The following is a 24871-nucleotide window of genomic DNA, read 5'->3' as shown; positions in this document are numbered from 1 at the left end:
CCACTAGAAGATCACTGTATCCAGAGCTCTGGCTCTCTCTAGGCTGGACTACTACAACAGCCTCTTGCACATTCTGCCTTCCTCCACTCTCCGTCATCTGCAACTAATCCAGAACAGGACTGCAAGAATTATCCTTGGCCTCAAGTCCAGGGATCATATCTCACCACTGGCTCCTGGTGGCTGCAAGGATCAAGTTCAAGACCCTTTGCAATGTCCACAAGGCTTTCAGGGGCCGGGGCCCGCACTACATACACCGCTCTCTTCCAAAATACCTTCCTTCTCGAGCCCTTGGCTCAGCTACCTCCAACTCTCTAAGGGTTAGATGTTTCTCCAGGCTGAGAGTGGGGGGTAGATCGCTCTCCTCTGCTGGTGCCTCCCTCTGGAATGGCCTCCCTGCCCCTTAAATCTTGAGCTGGACCATCTGAATTTTCAGAAGAAGCTCAAAACTTTCCTTTTCTCCTCTGCTTTCTCTCTCTCGCACCCTTGCTAACCTACCTGTCTGCTGTACCGACCGGTTGCTTGCATACCCTCAGAGTCTCTCCGAGTCCAGGCTCTTTCTTGATCGATCACCCTTGCACTGTCTCCATGACTACCATGCACTTAGGGGCTGTAATTGTAACCCTGCAGTCCCTTTTTCTCCTTGCACTACCCATAGCTGCGCTGCCCTGGCTGCACTTACTCAGAGCATTGCAGCCCCGTTTCCCCCTCCCCTCTCCCTTTCACTTCCCCCCTCCCTTTCCCCTCGCACTTTTCGTTCTCGCAAATGACACAAGGCGTAGTGAGATCTTTTGTCCTGTTCTCCTTTCCCCTCGAACTTTTCGTTCTCGCAATGACACAAGGCCCAGTGAGATCTTTTGTCTTGTTCTCCCTCTATCTTCCCTCCCTTGTCTTGTCGCGTATAGAAACACTTTTGTACAGACGCATTATAAATTACTTTTATCATATCATTTTATCACAGATGCCCAGAAAAATATACAATGCTGCAGTAAGAAATGGCTAGACTGGCAGCATCCAAATGCCAATCTAGCCAGGTAATTACACTTAACAGGACTGCTTTATCAGAAATTCCCAGTTAAAAGAAAGTCATACTAAACTGAGGAATGACTAGACTGGCTGCACCACAATGCCTCTCTAGCCACTAATACCACATATCATGCCTGCTTAGCCTGGAAACGGACAACCATTATGATTTATCACACAATTCCCCCCTCCGCACATCCCTTCTCCCTCCCACCCTCTACCCAAACCTCCAAAATCAGCTCCTTGGCCAATAATTACCTCCACATCCCTCTTCCTTGTCCCAGAGTTTACGTATAAGGCTCCTTGCCTCATAGGTAAGTATTGGGATGAGGAAGAGTGGGACTAGAAGTAATGAAGATTACAGGCAGCTAAGTCAGGCATTACCTCCATGTACAACTACCTCATCCCAGTACTTGTGTTTGAGGCAGAGTACACGAGTACTGCCTGATACATAAGTACTTGGACGAGGAAGAAAAGGGCTAGGAGTAATCAAGGCATTAAACACAAGAGGTGGCACACCACCATTGAGTTGACTGGGCTTCAACACTCCCCCCTGCATTTTTTGGACTATGTTGACGCAACCTGGCTGACCTTTAGAGCAGTTGCCGGACAGAACAGGACACAGATGTTAAACGGCACTTGGGTTTTGCTGTTAATAAGGGGCCAGCAATTACCAACACAAAGCATTTCACTGTTCGTACCTGCATTCAAATGCCACATTTTTTAGACAATTGAAATCGCAATTTGGGTCTAGTACTTGCATGTCAGGGGAGGGATTGGAAGGGTAGAGAGGGAATAGGAGACTTAAAGGAGAGAGTTAACTGCTTGCGACATTGAAGCGGCACTAGAATAGTCTCATTAAAACGCGTAAAGAAGTTAGATGCCTCCACACAAATGAGTTTGCCCCTCCCCACCGCCTGTGGAGTTAGCGCTCTCCCAACATTTGAAGGGTTAGCACCCCGAAATGTAGTTTTTGTTGTGCCCATGTACGCAAGCACACACACCATTCACCATATACACACCCAATGATCCATACATTTAAGTGTGCACTCTTTCAACATACAGTCACACCCAGGCAAGGCAGCCAGCCATAGATTTAAGTGTGCACCCTTTAATCATACAGACACACTCAGGCAGCCACTCGTACATTTAAGTGTGCACCCTTTCACCATACAGCCACACCCATACACCCACCCATACATTTAAGTGTGCACCCTTTCACCATACAGCCACACCCAGACACCCACCCATACATTTAAGTGTGCACCCTTTCACAGTACATGCACACACGCACACCAAGTGACCCATACATTTGTGTGTACCATTTCACCATACACTCACACAGGCAGCCATCTATACATTTAAGTGTTCTCCCTTTCACCATACACTCACACACGCACACATCATGGGGTTGATGGGACCCCTATTACTTCAAAAAGAAATTGGGGCTCATTACGGGTCTAGCGGTAACCGTGCCAGTGCTACCGGCGGGATGATGCCAGACCTGTAAAAAATTACTGCCACCTTACTTCCCGGTGCCACTGGGCTATTCCAAGTCTGCCGGCCGGGAAGTCAGGCACCAGTAAGTTTGGTAATCGCCATTCCCATTGAGTCCCATAAGACTCCATGGGATAGGGGACACGGAAGCACCGACACTGTTGTTAACGGTGCCGGTGCTTCCCTGATGGGTCTGTCTACCGTGGCCGCTGTGCCCGGCAGGGTCAGAAATGTCAGGCACTACGGCTCCAGCAGGGTAATCCTGTAATATGCCGGTCCAGAAACAATGGTGCCGGTAACCTTACCAGCCCCGTTGTTTCCGGACCGGCATGGTCAGAATGAACCTCATTGTTTCTTTTTGAAGCCACTCTAACTTCATTAAGAAATTATTCAGTTATGGACCGAACCATAACGGAAACAATTTCTTTATGAAGGCAGAATGACTTCAAAAATAAACTATTTATTTTTTAAGTCATAGGGCTCCCCCCCAACCCATCATTTAACATTTAAACATTTAACCGGTTCAAACATAACACAAAGTGTTGGCTCCATAACTTGGACTACATGTCAGACTAACCTCTTGACCCCAGCATGACGGACTGCTGCCAGCTCACTTTGTAATTCATTGTATCTTTGTATGCACCTTCTATATTATCTTTGTTCCTAACTGTAACTGCATTGGAACTTTTTGCTGACTGCATTGCTTGTACCTTCCTGTAACTGTAACGCAACTCTTTAACGAATTTACGCGCCCTTATGCCTCCGGGCCTGGTTGCGCTTTATAAATAAATAACTACAAATACATGACATGGAGGCCTCTTCCATGTCATGCGGGGAGGAGAGCCCTCAGACTTCAAAAAGAAAGTTTCCTTTTGTAGTCACTCTGCCTTCATAAAGAAATTATTTCTGTTACAGAAATAAAAAACATTTCGTTTTTTTTTCAGGTGGGGCCCCCTCCCAGGACATGTGCTGGTGGGGCCCCCCATACCGCATGGGCTGCGGGGGCCCCTGTTACGCCAGTGCCTATATGGCTTTGATGACGTAGAGTAGAACTAAGTGCCCAGAAGCCGAAAACTGTGTGCTATGAAATGATATACTGTAAAACAGTGCTGGGAAGAGTGTGGTGTGTGCTGTGTCTGCTGCAGATCCGGACAAACACGTGTTAAGTCTTTTCCAGCAAAAGGTTACGTCTCTCTGAATAGCAGACATCATTTATGAGATGGAGTAAAATTCTGACTTTCAGTTGAGATCTGGTAAAGATAGAGGTTTCGCAAAAAAATCACCAGAAATATTCTGGAGTACAATGGAGATGAGTCGGGTCAAGTTGGGGAACCGAGGTGTGGCTAGGGAAACTCTGTCTGCCGATACTGCACTATCGCTGTTTGTCAGCGTGTGTAAAACTCAGACATCTGTACTTGTTTGCAAGCATGGGTATGTCCTAGTAAGTAAAGGTTCGTATAAGAACTCGTTTTGCTGCTTCTAAGAAAAGGGCCTTTCTTTGCTTTTCTGTTTTATGATTCGAAAGCAATACTTCCAACATTTCCGTGCTCCTGCTAGGCCGTTTTTGGCACAAAGGTAAGCCTTTCCATTTCACAAGTCGAACCATGGACTCCTTGGACAGCGTCCATCTTGTCACACGGAGACGTTTCGGGTTTCTGCAAGAACAGATGCGTGTTTCTTCCGCAACGGTTTTGAAATGCACCCACAGACCACATTTGTAATAAAATGTATGTCAGGCGCATGTATTATACGGTAATTATTTTGGTACCCACTGAGAGGCGTGGCCAGGATTGTGTAACAAGTGAGGCCTGGAGCTAAAGGGGGAACACACTCATAGAACCTGCCAGGGGTAGCGGAAGTGACATCACACAACCCGTGACCTCTGATGACATCACAGGAAGGACTCCACCCCGAAGTGACATCACGGGAAGCGATGGAACAGGACCTTTCACCCCTTGACAAAACACAAAGTGGCATCACATAGCATTGTTCCTAAGTACACTACGAAAAATAAGGTTACGATATCACTGTAATGTGATATACATTTTATACAAGAATGGATCACCATATGTATCATTAATATCAGTGTGTATATGCCCCTATTACCAAACCAAGCAGACGTCAAAACCAAATGATAATGATATGTTATTATATAGCACTTATGCTTAAGTGCTTTATTTAGAACAAATATACATACAATATCACCCAACCTGTGTTGGTACTCATTTAGTGACCTCAGAAGAATGAAAGGCTTAGTTGATGTGTTTAAGAACAGACTAAATCAGTGACTCACCCCCTGAAGTGTGCCTGAAACAAAACTTTAATGAGTCTAGCAATTATTGTATAGAATGCCAGAAAGACACATTGGGCCTCATTACGACCCAGGCGGTAAGTTACCGCCTGGGCCGTGACTTTACCACCATGGCGTAAACTACGTTTACGCCATGGTGGTTGGCGGACTTACCGCCCCATTCCGAGGTTGGCGGGGCGGTAAGTCCCCAATCCCCATTTACCCTTCCCCATTCCCATTTTTGCCCCATAGGGCATAATGGGAGTGGGGAAGGCGTTAATTACGCCACCGTAAATTACGGTGGCGTAATTAACTCCATGGTCCCTTAGCGCCATGGATTTTAACACCTGCTAAAAGCAGGTGTTAAATCCGCCATGGCGCTAAGGGACCTCGTACTCAGGCGGTAAGGGTCGGCGCTGTTTACGCCGCCGTAAAACCCTTACCGCCTGAGTCGTAATGAGGCCCATTATTTGTTAATCCTATTCTTTCTCATTTTGAGTCACTGCTCGAAGAGTTACACTTTTGGAACCCTATGTTTTTTTAAGAGGCCTGAGGAAGAAATACAGCCACTCCACAAACAAAGAGCCACATGGCACTGGCTACAGCCCAGGAGCTTACATGAAAAAAATAATGTTTTTAAAAACCTTTAAAAAAACTTTTTTAGAAGTAGCAAGGGAGACCATACGGGTAGCAAGGGGGACCTCAGGGGTCGCTGTTGCGACCCCTAAATTACATCACAGGAACCGGGCCCTTGAATGGGCTTTGAATTAACACTAGATCTGCAGTATCTCACTGCAATGATATTTATACTTTGCTCGAGGACCTCTCTCCCGACATTCTGTTATTTGACCGAAACCTGGTTTTTGGTTTCTTCTGCACCAGATATTATGCAGATGCTGCCCGCTAACCACAGCATTCTGCGCTTAGATACATTCCCCCTCCCCGGTAGGTGTGGGGGTGGCTTAGTCCTGATTTTTCTCACATATCTCGATGGTTCTGTAATTCCTTTGAAGCATGAGCTGCCATGTGACATTTATTTGGTTAGTCTTCAACCTTCTAATACTTCTGTTCAATTTGTATTTGTTTATCGCGGAAAAGTACCGAAATGTCACCCTCATTTGTGCACCTCTGCAGTCACTGTGAGTTTGGGGGGCGCACAAAATACTGACTCCCATCACTCTGCCCAGGCAGAGCAGGGGCTGCGGGGGTGTCCCCCACTCTCCTTGGGTGCAGTAACAGGAGTTGGGGGTTGCAGAGGTGTCCCACGCTTACCATTGTGGTAAGCGGGGGGACAAGAAAGTAAAAAACAAAGAAAAGCACCCTGCTGCATCAGCTTCGACGCACGTTAGTGGAAGGAACTGACACCGCAGGGATAGCTGGGTGTAGGAGGCACACACAGCAGTGTGCTGCCGTAAAGGTATGTGGGGAGGGGGTGGAGGGGCCGGGAAGGGGAATGAGGGCCAGGGGATGTGGGCAAAGTGATCTATCTGATCTATCATAATTGGCATTGGCATTTTTGTCAGCGCAGTTACGGGCGGCACAATGATCAAATAGATTCTTTATCGCCCACCTTTTCACTCTCTGGCCAACTTTGTTACTGAATTTGCACAATTGGATGTAGATTTGGCACTTATCTACCCGATCTCTATGCTAAGAATGTAGTTGCTGTCCTGTCGGATTCTTCATTTTATCTGCGTAATTCTCTTCACACTCATTTTCTAGGAAATATGCAGGATTTTATTTTTTTCTGAAAAGGACCTGATAGCCACTTTTAAGCCCTTTCCCATTCCATGATCTGACCACTACTTGCTTCCTTTCATGGTCCCATTCGGGGGCACTGCCTCATGGTTTGCGGAACTCTTCTCAATTCCGATGCCATTGGGGTAGGGGTTGCTCAGCTTCTATTGCTGACCATTTGCTTTCCTGGACACATCAGGGGATTGCAGTTGACAAACAAGATCCCTGCACGTCAGAGAGTTGGAGACAGCAGAGCGAAGGGCTCGAGAATGAAGGTATTAAGGAAGAGAGTGTTGAATTTAGTGCAGGCCCGTCCCCAGAAATCCCTGTGGACGATGCAGAGGGTTTTCAACTTGATCCTTGCAGCCACCAAAAGCCAGTGGAGAGATTTCAGGGCTGGAGAGATACGGTCCATGGGCTTGAGGCCCAAGATAAGTCCTGCTGCCCTGTTCTGGATTAGCTGCAAAGGGCGGAGAGTAGAGGAAGGCAGATTGAGAAAGAGGCTGTTACAGTAGTCCAACATAGAGAAACCCAGGGCTCTGGAGACAATGAGCTTCTGGGGGAAAGTGAGAAAAGGAAGAGTACCTCTGAGAAGGTGCAGCTGGTAGTGGGCCATCTTGGAAAGGTCAATGATGTGAGGAGAGAAGTAGGGAGTGGAGTCAAAGTTGACACCAAGGTTCTTTGCCTCACAGGAAGGTGAAGGAAGAGGGCCCACGGAGGGCGGACAGAGTGAGAGACAGAAAGTGGGAGCAGGAGTCCCGATGAGAAGGATCTCTGTCTTCCAGGCATTAAAGCATAGATTGTTGGAGGTGCATCAATCTTGAATCACGGATAGACAGTCAGGAATGTGCGAGAGAGGAGAGGAGGCTGTAGGGAGCCAGAAAGAGAGCTGTGTGTCATCTGCGTAACACTGAAAGTTAGAGCAGAAGGTAGAGATTGAGGGGCCAGGGTAAGAGGTTGGAGCCCTGAGGAACACCACATGTGGAGAGAGCGATGGTGGAGAGAAAGGACTCAAGTTGGACGTGGGAGGGTCGATCCAGGAGGAAAGAGGTCAGCCACTCCAGGGCCTGATCTGTCATGCCCAGGTTCTCACAGAGTCAGTTGATCAGGATGGTGTTATTGACTGTGTCGAAACCAGAGGAAAGTTCAAGGAGGATGAGGACAGAAGGGGTGCTGGGGTCGAGATTGGAGAGCAAATCTTCATGGGTGTTCCGGAGAGCAGTATCCATGCCTCTGGCTGCTCTGAAGCCAGACGAGTGGTCATGGAGACAGTCAACAGTTTCAGTATGGAGAGTAAGCTGGAAGATGGCCAGGTTTTCCAGAAGTTTGCTAAGGAAAGGAGTGATAGAGATCAGGCATAGTTGGCCGGAGAGGTAGGATTGGCAGACAGCTTTTTAAGGAGGGGATGCACAAGGAAGTGCTTGAGGATAGAGGGGAAAGTAGCAGTTGTGAAATGGTGGTTGCAGAAATCAGCCAAGGCTGGAGCGATGGTGTCATATTCGGTCCTTGATGGTTCTGAAGGAGCAAGGGAGCACCTGTTTGGATGACACGTTCATAGATCGGACTTGTCTAGAAATATCGTCAGGTGTTATAAGAGAGAAAGAGGAGAAAGGAGGAGAGGGAGAGGTGGGCGGAGGGGGGCCAAGAGTGGTATTGGGAGAGGAAGAGGAGAGTGAGGACAGGATGTACCGAGTTTTAGTAGTGAAGTGAGAGGCAATGCCCATACAGAGGGCCTGGGAGTGAATAGGAGAGGTGGAGACTGCAGATGGATTGGCCAGCTCCCTGCAGATTTTAAAGAGTTTGGCCATGTTGTTAGAGGCTGCAGAAACACAGGTTTGAATGTAGCCTCTCTTCTTGGACATGACGGAGAGTCTGTATTGCTTTTAGAGCAGGCGGCAGGCAAGTTTGACAGAGGATGCACCCAAAACCCTCCACTTCCTCTCAGCTGCCCTGCACTGGCATTTCAGGGCGGCGAGGTTGGAGTCATACCAAGAGTTGCACTTGGAGGTAGGCTTCAGACAGATTCTCAAGGCAGGGGCAAGGATGTCCAGAGAGTTGGAAATGGAAAGATGCAGATTAGAGAGGGCTGTGTCAGGGTGTGAGTCAGCCGCAGGAGTAGGAGGAGCAGAGAAGGTGGAGGCAAAGGCATCAACTGACACATGCTTCATGGACTGAATGACCGGGAAGGTAGGTGGCAGTGCTGGGTGACAGAGTGTCAGATGAGAGGAAAGAAGAAAGTGGTCAGTTCAAGAGAGAGTAGGAAGAGGGTTAGAGAGAGGGATGTCTGAGGTGAGGAGAACATCCAAGGTGTGTCCGGCAGTGTGTGTCAGACCAGGGGGGTGGAATGGAGAGAGAGTGGGAGAGTCACAGAGGTTGCGGAAGAATCGTGTAGAGGGTTCAGAAGCATCCAGGTGGATGTTGAGGTCTCCGAGGAGAAATTGAGAGGTAGAGGCAAGGAGAGATGTGCCGAGGTCAGCCCACTCTTAGAGGAAGAGGGCAGCCTGGCCAGGTGGCTGATAGATGGTGGCCACAGTCAGAGAGAGGCCAGGAGATAGATGGGGAGCAGGATGCCAGGTATGGGGCTGGTGCTCTGCATAGTGGGCGCAGGATTCCAGGTATAGGGTTTGTGCTCTGGGTGGTGGGAGCCAGGATGCCAGGTATGTGGTTTGGGCTCTGTGTGGTGGTGGGAGAATGCCAGGTATGGGACTTGTGGTCTGGGTGGGGGGGGGGGCAGATGCCAGAGATGGGGCTTGTGCTCTGGTGGTGGTGGGGCAGGATGCCTGGTATGGGGTGAGGGCTCTGGGCGGTAGGGGACAGTATGCTAGGTATGGGCTTAAGGTCTTGGTTGTGGTGGAGCAGGATGCCAGGTATGGGGCATGTACTCTGGGTAGTGGAGGCAGGATGCGGGGTATGCGGCTTGTGCTCTGGGGGTGGAGGGGCAGGATGCCAGGTATAAGGCTTGTGCTCTCAGTGGTGGGGGCAGGATGCCAGGGATGGGGCTTGTGCTCCGGTGGCAGTGGGGCAGGATGCCAGGTATAGGGCTTGTGTTCTGGGATGTGGAGGGGGCAGGATGGCAGGTCTGGGGCTTACAATCTTGTTGGAGGGGATAAATACAAGGTATGGGACCTGTGCTTTGGCGGTGGTTGGGCAGTATGCCAGGTATGGGGTCTACAGTCTTCGTGGTAGGGGGCAGGATGGCAGGTATAGGGCTTGTGCTCTGGGTGTTGGGGAGGGGGAAATGCCAAGTATGGGGCTTGTGCTCTGGGTGTTGGGGAGGGAATGCCAGGCATGGGGCTTGTGCTCTGGGTGGTGGGGGACAGGATGCCAGGCATGAGACTTGCCATTTTGGTGGTGGGGGCAGGATGCCAGGTATAGGACTGGTGGGCTGAGTCGTCGGTGCAGGATGCCAGGTATTGGTCTTGTGGGGGATGGGGAGGAAGGATGCTGGGTATGGGGCTTGTTCTCTGTGTAGTGGTGAGCACGATGCCATATATGGGGCTTGTGCTCTGGGTAGTGGGAGCCAGAATGCCAGGTATGGGGCTTGTGTTCTGGGTGGTGGGGGGAGAATGCCAGGCATGGGGCTTGTGTTCTGGGTGGGGGAGGGGCAGGATGCCAGATGTGGGGCTTGTGCTCTGGGTAGTAGAGGGGAAGGATACCAGGCAGGGGCTTTCACTAATGGTGATGGGGTGCAGAATGCCAGGTATGGGACTTGTGCTCTGGGTAGTGTGGGCAGGATGTCAAGTATGGGGCTTTTGCTCTGGGGTGGGAGGGAGAATGCCAGGTATGGGGCTTGTTCTCTCTGTGGTGGAGGGCCAGGGTGGCAGGTATGGGGCTTGTACTGTCATGGTGTGGGGGGGCAGGATGCCAGGAATAGGGCGTGTGTTCTGGGTGGCTGCGGCACGGTACAAGTTATGGGGCTTGTGCCCTGGGTGGTGGGGGCAGGATGCAGGTATCAGACTTGTGCTCTGGTGGTGGTATTGTTGAGTCATTTGAGTTTGGACTTGTGGGTCTCTACTTGGCATATGGTTGCTCTACCAACCATACAATGGCTTTATTGGGGCATTTGAAGCTGTGCTTGGCATATTATTAGCGCCCTTGGAAGGCAATAAATTACCTTTGGTGGCTGACCAGGTATATGATGGAATTATTGGTGGATTTGAGGCTGCACTTACATCAGAAGATGTCATACTGGGGCAGGGTTGGGCAAGGATGGCATGGCACTGTTGGAATTGACATTAAGGTGACTGTGATTAAGTCGAGTTGTTTAAAACTGGTAAGGCTATGTTAACTATAATGCTGGCACATTGTACGGAACACTGCAGTTTTAAAGAGAACCATGGTGTGTTCAAACATTACCCCAAGCTGGTTGACACTTTTATTACCAAATCCATGTAATTGAGCAACACAGGTCACCCTGAATTGACAGCACCATGCAGCATTTGAGCAACACTAAGGTATACTTTGAAGTAGCCTGGCATTGTGGTGGTAACACCGTGCAACCTCTGTTATATTCTGGCAATTCCACACACAATCCTTTGCACTGAATGTTATCCTGGAACAATATTAAAACTGGCGGCTTTTATACTGACCTATGATGCATAGGGCATTGTACTCACAGTTGATTCCCTGGCATCAGAAGTATTAGAATATATAATTGTTCCTACAAAATGGCATGTAAATGTCTTTTCATCCAACTTTCCACAAAGAGTTTGCTGTAGAAATACACCATCTATACCAGGGGTGCACAACTGATTTTGACAGAGGGCCGAAAGTACCTTACATGAGGGCTATAGTGGGCCGAAAAGTAAATGTGGGCGGGGCGGTAGGCGGGACGTGGCAGGAGGCTTTTTAAACCCCCAAGTTGTACTAAACACATGGAAAAAGAATGTTTTTGAGGGGTAACGATTTTTATTTACATTTCAAACTTACATTTTGTACTACACATTTTCCATTGTTATAATTTATTTCTATTTAGTTATTGTATCTCGCCTGTTTAATTAACTTATATATATATTATTGACCCTAGGTAGAACATGCCGTTATTTTGGACTGCTACAGTTTGCTATTTGAGTTGCCCAAGAGGAGTATGGCCTTCGTTGAGTCAGGTTTCCTCAAAAAGCCAAAGATGAACATCTCCTAACTGTGCCTGTTTTAGCTTTATTATTGGGTTCACTCTTGGAGTGCAACACTATGCCTCAGGGCCCCCTTACCCCCAACCAAACACTATGCCTCATGGCCCCCTCACCCCAACCAAACACTATGCTCCATGTCCCCCTCACCCCCGACCAAACACTATGCCCCATGTCCCCCTCACCCCCAACCAAACACTATGCCCCATGGCCCCTTACACCCAACCAAACACAATGCCCCATGGCACTCACCCCCAACTAAACACAATGCCCCATGTCCCCCTCACCCCCAACCAAACACTATGCCCCATGTCACTCACCCCCAACCAAACACTATGCCCCATGTCCCCCTCACCCCCAACCAAACACTATGCCCCATGTCACTAACCCCCAACCAAACACTATGCCCCATGTCCCCCGCACTCCCAACCAAACACTATGCCCCATGCCCCCCTCACCCCCAACCAAACACTATTCCCCATGCCCCCCTCACCCCCAACCAAACACTATGCCCCATGTCCCCCTCACCCCCAACCAAACACTATGCCCCATGTCCCCCTCACCCCCAACCAAACACTATGCCCCATGGCCCCCTTACACCCAACCAAACACAATGCCCCATGTCCCTCACCCCAACCAAACACTATGCCCCATGTCCCCCTCACCCCCAACCAAACACTATGCCCCATGTCACTCACCCCCAACCAAACACTATGCCCCATGGCCCCCTCACCCCCAACCAAACACTATGCCCCATGTCCCCCTTACACCCAAACCAAACACTACGCCCTATGGCCCCCTCACCCCCAACCAAACACTATGCCCCATGGCCCCCTCACCCCCAACCAAACACTATGCCCCATGTCCCTCACCCCCAACCAAACACTATGCCCCATGGCCCCTTCACCCCCAACCAAACACTATTCCCCATGGCCTCCTCACCCCCAAACCAAACCCCCCACCCCATGGCCCCCTCACCCCCAACCAAACCCTCACCCACCAAATCAGCACACACAAACCAGCACCAATACAGACCCGAACCCCCACCCCCCAACTCACACACACACAAACATACACCCATAAAGACCCAAACCCCCCACTCCCCCCAACTCCAAACCCCCCACCCCCAACTCAGCACACACACTCTCAAGCATGCACCCATACAGACCCGAACCCCCCACCCCCCAGCTCAGCACACACACTCGCAAGCATGCACCCATACAGACCCGAACCCCCCACCCTCCCAATTCAGCACACTCTCAAACAAGCACCCACACAGACCCGAACCCCCACCCCCCAACTCAGCACACACACAAATATGCACCCATAAAGACCCAAACCCTCCACCCCCCCAACTCCAAACCCCCCACCCCCCAACTCAGCACACACTCTCAAGCATGCACCCATACAGACCCAAACCCACCAATCCCCCAACTCCAAACCCCCCACCCCCCAACTCAGCACACACTCTCAAGCATGCACCCATACAGACCCGAACCCCCCACCCCCCAACTCAGCACACACAAACATGCACCCATACAGACCCGAACCCCCAACTCAGCACACACACAAACATGCACCCATAAAGACCCGAACCTCCCACCCCCCCAAATGAGCACACTCTCAAACAAGCACCCATACAGACCCGAACCCCCATACACATCCGACAAGCCCCCACCCCCGCATCTCAACATACACACAAAAAAACATTCAAATCCAAACATTCATACACATCCGACACCCCTCCCCACATCTCAACATACACACAAATACATTCAAATACAAACATTCATACACACCCCCACCCCCGCATCTCAACATACACACAAAATACATTCGAATACAAACATTCATACACATCCGACACCCCCCCACCCCCGCATCTCAACATACACACAAAATACATTCAGATGCAAACATTCATACAAATCCGACACCCCCCGCCCCCGCATCTCAACATACACACAAAATACATTCAAATACAAACATTCATACACATCCGACACCCCCAACATACACACAAAATACATTCAAATACAAACATTCATACACATCCGACACCTCCCTCACCCTCACCTCCCTCACCCCAGCATCTCAACATACACACAAAATACATTCAAATACAAACATTCATACACATCCGACACACCCCTCCACCCCCGCATCTCAACATACACACAAAATACATTCAAATACAAACATTCATACACATCCGACACACCCCCCACCCCCGCATCTCAACATACACACAAAATACATTCAAATACAAACATTCATACACATCCGACACACCCCCCCACCCCCGCATCTCAACATACACACAAAATACATTCAAATACAAACATTCATACACATCCGACACACCCCCCCACCCCCGCATCACAACATACACACAAAATACATTCAAATACACACATTCATACACATCCGATACATCCCCCACCCCTGCATCTCAACATACACACAAAATACATTCAAATACAAACATTCATACACATCCGACACCCCCCCACCCCGCATCACAACATACACACAAAATATATTCAAATACAAACATTCATACACATCCGACACCCCCCACCCCCGCATCTCAACATACACACAAAATACATTCAAATACAAACATTCATACACATCCGACACACCCCCCACCCCCGCATCTCAACATACACACAAAATACATTCAAATACAAACATTCATACACATCCGACACCCCCCACCCCCGCATCTCAACATACACACAAAATACATTCAAATACAAACATTCATACACATCCGACACACCCCCCCACCCCCGCATCTCAACATACACACAAAATACATTCAAATAAAAACATTCATACACATCCGACACCCCCCACCCCCGCATCTCAACATACACACAAAATACATTCAAATACAAACATTCATACACATCCGACACCCCCCCCGCATCTCAACATACACACACAAACATAAAGCAAAACAAACCCGACACACAAACACAAACAGAGCACTTACCGGAGACGTGCTGGAATGCTGGAAGGCAGGTAAGCTGGAACGCTGGAATCGTACTACGGCTGGCGTAGTCCAAGGTTGAAATGCCTTCCGGCATCAAGTCTTATGGACCACGCCAGCCGTAGTGCTGGCCCTCCATTGGTGCAGCACACACGCATTACGTGGCTCGTAGGAGCTGCGTGGTGCGTGTGTGTGCTGAGCCAATGAGGGCCAGTGTTTTGTCCGGCCCGGAAGACAACAAAGACTTTCCTAATGGAGGGCGGCCACGGGCCGCCCTCCATTAGGAAAGTCTTTGTGCCTTGCGGGCCGGACAAAAGAGCAGGGCGGGCCGCAACTGGCCCGCGGGCCTTATGTTGTGCACCCATGATCTATACCTTCCAAGGTTCACAGTGGGCTACTTTACTTATGTCAATTTGGGGAAATCTTACAGGCCTGCTGTAGCAGAGGGTCAGGGGGGCCAGCCCCCCCCCCCCAGAGCCAGCTTCTGCCCCCTCTCTAGAAACCACTATACACCACTGGTAACCGAGGGAGTGGGGGTGGATGTCACTCTAAACATTCAGCAGCAACCTCAGAGAGATCATTCTGAGAGGCTGAATTGCAGGAGGCCTGTCCAGGGTTTGTTTTCTTGGTCTAGACAATGATTTATGTCCCACAGCCATAAAAGTACAAATGACCAGGAAGATGGAGGACCATTCACACCTACAAGCAGGCTGCCTACAACTATTTTGTCAAACCTAAAATCACAATTTTGGTTTCTGTAATTTAAAGTATGTTTATTTTTTGTGGGAATATAGTGGTTTTTCACATCATGCTTAATAAAATGATTAACTATATCAAACAATAAATTACATGTAAAGTTGCTTGAACAAAGATTTCGGCAGAAGGTGCGTCAACTGACTGGGAGCCCTTACAAATTGCATTCAAAGTATATATTATGCTGGATTAACTACTTGAGTATAAGTTAAACAATAAGGTTGGTAGTAACAAAAATGTAATTCTGGAGGGAAGACTAGTACAATCCGAAAGGGATAAATGCAAGGCTTTGAATTAAACATTACCACTACAGTTGCTCTGTGCAACATCCCATGCCATAATTCTGTAGTATGTCTGTGCAATTAGAGAAGGGGACAAGCCATTAGCAAATGACTTTTGGTGCTGCCACCAAAAGGTGCAGCTCAATCTCAGTTGCTAGGCTGTGTTCCATCTGCACTGGAACACAAGTAACCACATGGATTATTAAGCCCTGTGGTCTAGCAGTTTGAGAAGGGCTTCTGACATTAGAGACAGGGCCAAGGCTGAAATGCAAACAATGGTATGGAAGGCTGGCCAGAACAATGACAGTGGTTCTAATTGATTCAGAGACTTTTTACCTATTAGGTACAACCAGAATGCATGCTGTGGAACACAGGTAGGATGGCAATAAAATGTGAGGAGAAACACACATCGTATGGGTGTGTCTGGTCATTTACCCACCTAACGACTAGCCATGGCTATGTCAATGACTCACCACCAAAACCTAACCTTTCTAGAACTCTTTGAGGAAGCTCTATCACAAAGTAACACCAAACATGTTGCTGTATAGGGCCAGTCAGTGTTATATCGAAGTATTCTTTAGAGTGTTTAATTACTTAATTACTTTTAATTACTTAATTGCCTCTGTAAATGAGCTCCTGGTGTAGTACACTTCTCTTAATGTGTGTCTTCAGCCAGTTGATTTTATAAGCAATATATTTGTCAATGACTCTGTGACTTGCACTGAAGTCCTGTCTTAAGCAATCACAAAGCCAGCCATTTTGGCTTGCGTATAGGTATTAGCAGACATTTGCCAGGCAATGCCATCATATGGTCAGTTACTGGCACCATTTTCCAGCTGTTCCCATCTTATGGCCAGGTGGTACCCTTATGGCAGTGCCTGGCAAATGCCTATCCATGCCTAATCAAAAGCCCAAGCTATTGGCTTTGCCAATGCCTGTTGGCTACCGTTTGTCTCCCTAAGTGTATGTGTATATGGCCAGATGTGAGTGCCTTGCTTGCTACACCTAGGAAATCAAGCTGCACCTCACAGTGCTGGTCCAACAAGGACATACCTGAACATGATAAGGCTAGGTTGGCAAGTATGGACCAGTTTCAGATCTTCTCATGCGTACTTACCAGTGGCGCTCCGACCTAAATAGAATGTATCTTTGTTTGGAAGTCTAGTCTACTCTGCCAGAACGTTTCATGATTCAAACTGATAAGTACGACTTGATAACCTCATTCTGTTTGAGTAACTTTACAGAGTTTGCATGCAAACAGAATATGTCATGTGTGTTGTGGGATTTGTTTGGAAAGTATGATGTAAATCCTGGGTGCTGGATGTTTAGGCAGTGCCGGAAATGAAACATGAACACCCGTAAAATAACAACAAAAAATAGCGTTTTTTATAATGTTGCAGGCAAAGTATAAAAGGTATGCATCTTTTATAACTAAAAAGCAGTATTTAAATATTTTCTAAAGAGTACAATCAGAGGTGGATTTAACATTTGGACAAGGGACAAATGCCAATGCCCCCCCCCCCCCCCCCCCCCTGCTCTTCCCTCTCCCTTCAAATACAAGCAGCCAGGCTGATCAGGCCCTACCAGAGAGATCCTATCTTTTTAGCGTGTCTCAGAGGCAGATTATTTACAACAGGAAGTGATTAGAGATGAGAAAAGGTAAAATGGCAGTGACCATTGCTATGCACTTAACAAAAGAATTATATAGGGTTTTAAGAAGCTATTTAAGTGTGATTGTTGAGTGATTAGTAAGTAAGGGGATACAGAACAACCTGTGTGAAACAATTACCTTGTTATGCATTTCATTTCACTGTGTGTCTGTGTGAGATCTTTTGCATTAATTGCTATGCTGGAGCTTGTAGGCTTCCATTCAGGATGGGGAAAATAAAGCTACAGTCATATGGGATCATTTTCCAGGTCAAGCAGAGTGGAAGAAGTGGCACTAAGTGCATATAGCTCCACCTTTTATGAGCGGCAGGATTTTGTATGATTTGGCAGGTGAAGTTGGAGAGCAGATCGGACTTAACAAGGTCCCCCTGCCAAATCCGATTGGTATTCCACCATGTTGGTAGAAAACCAATAGATTCCTATGGGACCTGCCTGACTTACACCTGGAAAAAGCGGGCAGAGTCCAAAGGAATCCATTGTAGATGGCTCCCACAATCGTTAATTGTGGAAGTGATTTACACTTTTCCAGACACGTAGTGGTAAAGTAAAGAGCAAAGGCAATGTTCGCCTGTGTTTTACTCTTTGCATTGCCAGTACTTGGTGGAAATAATTAAAATTAATGAATGACCCCTTTTGCAAAAAAGTGCAAACAGGAGAATTCCGATCTGTGCAATTTAGTATCCAAAACAAAATGTCCCCCTTAATCTTTTCATCAACCTGTTTCTACATGATGAATACATTGTCAGGTTGGTTTATCATGTGACTGGCGCATTTTTTTTTAAAGTAATCTGTATACAATTTAGTATTATTTTAGGTATTCAAAGCCAAACTTCAACACATATTTGTAGCAACTTGAGCTTGGAAGATGTGTGGTCAAGTATCTACATTTCACGCTACGCTCAAATTATGGCTTTACCACTAGATCAAAGTGTGTGATCCTGGGCATATTTTCTTATTTCACTATGCCTTACCTGTTAAAATTAGGTGCCCCTAGAAGTGATTCAGTTCACATTATAAGCTATGCCAAAAAGCCTCACTCATAGTTTAATAGATGGGCAGCACAGGGATTAGAACACACACACACACATCTAACTTTGAAAATATCCAGGACACATTTATTGAACACAATTGTGTCATTCAATAGCAAATCAATGTAAACACATCAAACAAAGAGTCATCATGGACAATTGCATATTATAACCAGTATGTAAACAGTATGTACCAGACAATGATGTATAGGGGCACGCCCCATCAGGAGCGATACTAGGATGCCGCAAAACCCTCAAGCAGCACTGTCTGCCTCCTGATGCAGCCTTTGCAGCCCTAGCACTCCCTTGCACTCTCAACTCAATTAAATGTGCTGCAAAAATGCAATTTCGTGTTTAAAATGTAATTTTGAACATGAACCATTGATGGGAGACATTCAGAATGGGACTACTGTAGGGGTTCAGTTGGAAAGGAGGGGGGGTTGCAGAATGGGTGTGCGAAGGGAGGATTGTATACATGTGTATGTTATTGGAGGATATATTGTTGTGCTTGAAATATTAAGATCAACAAGATTAACTGCATTGATTGGACATGGTATGTTCTGTTCTTGAAATTTAAAAAAGTTTGAAAAAAATGTAATTTTGTAGGAAACAAAATGTCCTATTCCTTGCTTCAGTATTTTCGGTGGGGGGGGGGGTCTATCTTTCACAGCAAGATGGAGGGACCACAAGCATCTCCTCAGGGGCCCTGCTGGGAGCAGCCAAAGTGCTCAGGAAGGTATTGTTGGGGGGACATTTGTGATGTCATCTTTGATGTCCTGGGTGTTAGTCTTATCAGTGCATGGTGGTGGCGCAAGTTATGGTTGCTTAGCTTACCATAACTGGTGAATTTCTGAGGTTTTTCGGTTTTACCTGTCACCATAACGTCCCTGTAACAACGTTTTTCCATTGAATTTCATAGGTTTTTTCTACTGCAACTTAACCATAACGTCCCTTTAACAACGTTTTTTCACTGAATTTCATAGGTTTTTACCAGGAAACCCTTAGTTTGTAAAGGTGTACCATACAACATACTGAACCCGCTGGCACCATGCTAATGCGCACAGCAGTCGTGGAGTATGCATCTGGTCGCGGACATTGGGTGGCATCCAACCTGCTCAGAAAGGCAGAGGCTCTCTTACATAGTGGTACCATTCAGCAAACACAAGGAACATATACAAACAGCACCATGTACGTGAATTGCAAGGGAAAATAGAGTAGGTCTACAAACTGTGTACTTAGGAAAGAAACAGAACAAAGGCATAGGAGTACAGCATAACGGAATGCATCAACAAGAGAAGTGACGTCTCCCTTCAACAATCTTACCGCACTGCTGCTTTACATAGGAATAAAGTACGAATCGCTAGAGTAAGGACTGTAAAGTACTAACACCAGAACGTCACTACAACGTAGTAAGTACACTAAAGTTTGTCTGATAATTGCACAGGTGGTGCAGTATGCAATGGTAGATAACAATAACGTTTCTTGTTTTTACGCAGCAATGGCAAGCACCCTAGAGTGCTTGGAAGAGAATTTCCCTCATGACGAAATGACTTACGATAGTAACCCCATTGGTACGCACCGCAGTCTGAACCGTAAAATATTTAATATCTATTGCTTCATGTACACCTAACAGATTTTCTTTTCTTTAAGAGAACATATTGGAAAGTAAAGCAATGCAGCACGAGCGGCACCCATTCCACAACAGCATACAGGCACAGGAAAGGAAAGAAACTCTGTAAATGGCAAAGTGGACACCCTGGAAGCCAAACTGGAGGAATTGGTGAACAATTTTGCCGCCTTAAAATATTACGTACAAGGACATACTATGGACAAAATAAACTACCACTGCCCGACCTGCACGTGTACACCTTCGCCATTTTACAGCCCGCCATTGTCATGAAAAACCTCTAAGCACTTGCAGTAATCTGCACTTGCATTAACCTATTGAGCTATCTTGCATGTATTTAGAGCTTATTCGAAGCCTGGAGGAAAATGCTGATCCAGCCAGGCCTCTTGAACTGGGTGAGCCTGCATGCTTGTAAGGGGTTAACTGCGAAAGCCCTTCTTGAAGACATAAACATCTAGTTTTGCAAGAGGCTCTGTGCAGCCTTTAGGAGCCAGGCACAGCCTTGCACAGCCATGCTCTTCTTGGCTCGGCGAGTCAGGTGCACTGATAACACAGGAATGTAAGGCCTTCCCAAAACAACATACACAGAGCCTGGGAGCCAAGACTGGCTGTTTCTTCTTGTAACTTTCCAGGTGAAAACATGCTTTGCCGCATGACGGTTGACCCTAGGTAGAACATGCCGTTATTTTGGACTGCTACAGTTTGCTATTTGAGTTGCCCAAGAGGAGTATGGCCTTCGTTGAGTCAGGTTTCCTCAAAAAGCCAAAGATGAACATCTCCTAACTGTGCCTGTTTTAGCTTTATTATTGGGTTCACTCTTGGAGTGCAACACTATGCCTCAGGGCCCCCTTACCCCCAACCAAACACTATGCCTCATGGCCCCCTCACCCCAACCAAACACTATGCCCCATGTCCCCCTCACCCCCGACCAAACACTATGCCCCATGTCCCCCTCACCCCCAACCAAACACTATGCCCCATGGCCCCTTACACCCAACCAAACACAATGCCCCATGGCACTCACCCCCAACTAAACACAATGCCCCATGTCCCCCTCACCCCCAACCAAACACTATGCCCCATGTCACTAACCCCCAACCAAACACTATGCCCCATGTCCCCCGCACTCCCAACCAAACACTATGCCCCATGCCCCCCTCACCCCCAACCAAACACTATTTCCCATGCCCCCCTCACCCCCAACCAAACACTATGCCCCATGTCCCCCTCACCCCCAACCAAACACTATGCCCCATGTCCCCCTCACCCCCAACCAAACACTATGCCCCATGGCCCCCTTACACCCAACCAAACACAATGCCCCATGTCCCTCACCCCAACCAAACACTATGCCCCATGTCCCCCTCACCCCCAACCAAACACTATGCCCCATGTCACTCACCCCCAACCAAACACTATGCCCCATGGCCCCCTCACCCCAACCAAACACTATGCCCCATGTCCCCCTTACACCCAAACCAAACACTACGCCCCATGGCCCCCTCACCCCCAACCAAACACTATGCCCCATGTCCCTCACCCCCAACCAAACACTATGCCCCATGGCCCCTTCACCCCCAACCAAACACTATTCCCCATGGCCTCCTCACCCCCAAACCAAACCCCCCACCCCATGGCCCCCTCACCCCCAACCAAACCCTCACCCACCAAATCAGCACACACAAACCAGCACCAATACAGACCCGAACCCCCACTTCCCAACTCACACACACACAAACGTACACCCATAAAGACCCAAACCCTCCACTCCCCCCAACTCCAAACCCCCCACCCCCAACTCAGCACACACACTCTCAAGCATGCACCCATACAGACCCGAACCCCCCACCCCCCAGCTCAGCACACACACTCGCAAGCATGCACCCATACAGACCCGAACCCCCCACCCTCCCAATTCAGCACACTCTCAAACAAGCACCCACACAGACCCGAACCCCCACCCCCCAACTCAGCACACACACAAATATGCACCCATAAAGACCCAAACCCTCCACCCCCCCAACTCCAAACCCCCCACCCCCCAACTCAGCACACACTCTCAAGCATGCACCCATACAGACCCAAACCCACCAATCCCCCAACTCCAAACCCCCCACCCCCCAACTCAGCACACACTCTCAAGCATGCACCCATACAGACCCGAACCCCCCACCCCCCAACTCGGCACACACACAAACATGCACCCATACAGACCCGAACCCCCAACTCAGCACACACACAAACATGCACCCATAAAGACCCGAACCTCCCACCCCCCCAAATGAGCACACTCTCAAACAAGCACCCATACAGACCCGAACCCCCATACACATCCGACAACCCCCCACCCCCGCATCTCAACATACACACAAAAAAACATTCAAATCCAAACATTCATACACATCCGACACCCCTCCCCACATCTCAACATACACACAAATACATTCAAATACAAACATTCATACACACCCCCACCCCCGCATCTCAACATACACATAAAATACATTCGAATACAAACATTCATACACATCCGACACCCCCCCACCCCCGCATCTCAACATACACACAAAATACATTCAAATGCAAACATTCATACAAATCCGACACCCCCCGCCCCCGCATCTCAACATACACACAAAATACATTCAAATACAAACATTCATACACATCCGACACCCCCAACATACACACAAAATACATTCAAATACAAACATTCATACACATCCGACACCTCCCTCACCCTCACCTCCCTCACCCCAGCATCTCAACATACACACAAAATACATTCAAATACAAACATTCATACACATCCGACACACCCCTCCACCCCCGCATCTCAACATACACACAAAATACATTCAAATACAAACATTCATACACATCCGACACACCCCCCCACCCCCGCATCTCAACATACACACAAAATACATTCAAATACAAACATTCATACACATCCGACACACCCCCCACCCCCGCATCACAACATACACACAAAATACATTCAAATGCACACATTCATACACATCCGATACACCCCCCACCCCTGCATCTCAACATACACACAAAATACATTCAAATACAAACATTCATACACATCCGACACCCCCCCACCCCGCATCACAACATACACACAAAATATATTCAAATACAAACATTCATACACATCCGACACCCCCCACCCCCGCATCTCAACATACACACAAAATACATTCAAATACAAACATTCATACACATCCGACACACCCCCCCACCCCCGCATCTCAACTTACACACAAAATACATTCAAATAAAAACATTCATACACATCCGACACCCCCCCGTCCCCGCATCTCAACATACACACAAAATACATTCAAATACAAACATTCATACACATCCGACACACCCCCCCCATCCCCGCATCTCAACATACACACAAAATACATTCAAATACAAACATTCATACACATCCGACACACCCCCCCACCCCTGCATCTCAACATATACACAAAATACATTCAAATAAAAACATTCATACACATCCGACACCCCCCACCCCCGCATCTCAACATACACACAAAATACATTCAAATACAAACATTCATACACATCCGACACCCCCCCCGCATCTCAACATACACACACAAACATAAAACAAAACAAACCCGACACACAAACACAAACAGAGCACTTACCGGAGACGTGCTGGAATGCTGGAAGGCAGGTAAGCTGGAACGCTGGAATCGTACTACGGCTGGCGTGGTCCAAGGTTGAAATGCCTTCCGGCATCAAGTCTTATGGACCACGCCAGCCGTAGTGCTGGCCCTCCATTGGTGCAGCACACACGCATTACGTGGCTCGTAGGAGCTGCGTGGTGCGTGTGTGTGCTGAGCCAATGAGGGCCAGTGTTTTGTCCGGCCCGGAAGACAACAAAGACTTTCCTAATGGAGGGCGGCCACGGGCCGCCCTCCATTAGGAAAGTCTTTGTGCCTTGCGGGCCGGACAAAAGAGCAGGGCGGCCCGCAACTGGCCTGCGGGCCTTATGTTGTGCACCCATGATCTATACCTTCCAAGGTTCACAGTGGGCTACTTTACTTATGTCAATTTGGGGAAATCTTACAGGCCTGCTGTAGCAGAGGGTCAGGGGGGCCAGCCCCCCCCCCAGAGCCAGCTTCTGCCCCCTCTCTAGAAACCACTATACACCACTGGTAACCGAGGGAGTGGGGGTGGATGTCACTCTAAACATTCAGCAGCAACCTCAGAGAGATCATTCTGAGAGGCTGAATTGCAGGAGGCCTGGCCAGGGTTTGTTTTCTTGGTCTAGACAATGATTTATGTCCCACAGCCATAAAAGTACAAATGACCAGGAAGATGGAGGACCATTCACACCTACAAGCAGGCTGCCTACAACTATTTTGTCAAACCTAAAATCACAATTTTGGTTTCTGTAATTTAAAGTATGTTTATTTTTTGTGGGAATATAGTGGTTTTTCACATCATGCTTAATAAAATGATTAACTATATCAAACAATAAATTACATGTAAAGTTGCTTGAACAAAGATTTCGGCAGAAGGTGCGTCAACTGACTGGGAGCCCTTACAAATTGCATTCAAAGTATATATTATGCTGGATTAACTACTTGAGTATAAGTTAAACAATAAGGTTGGTAGTAACAAAAATGTAATTCTGGAGGGAAGACTAGTACAATCCGAAAGGGATAAATGCAAGGCTTTGAATTAAACATTACCACTACAGTTGCTCTGTGCAACATTCCATGCCATAATTCTGTAGTATGTCTGTGCGATTAGAGAAGGGGACAAGCCATTAGCAAATGACTTTTGGTGCTGCCACCAAAAGGTGCAG

This window comes from Ambystoma mexicanum, chromosome 4q (assembly GCF_040938575.1).
Source record: "Ambystoma mexicanum isolate Mex_15411 chromosome 4q, UKY_AmexF1_1, whole genome shotgun sequence".
NCBI classification, from domain to species: Eukaryota; Metazoa; Chordata; class Amphibia; order Caudata; family Ambystomatidae; genus Ambystoma; species Ambystoma mexicanum.
This window is presented reverse-complemented; position numbering follows the sequence as displayed.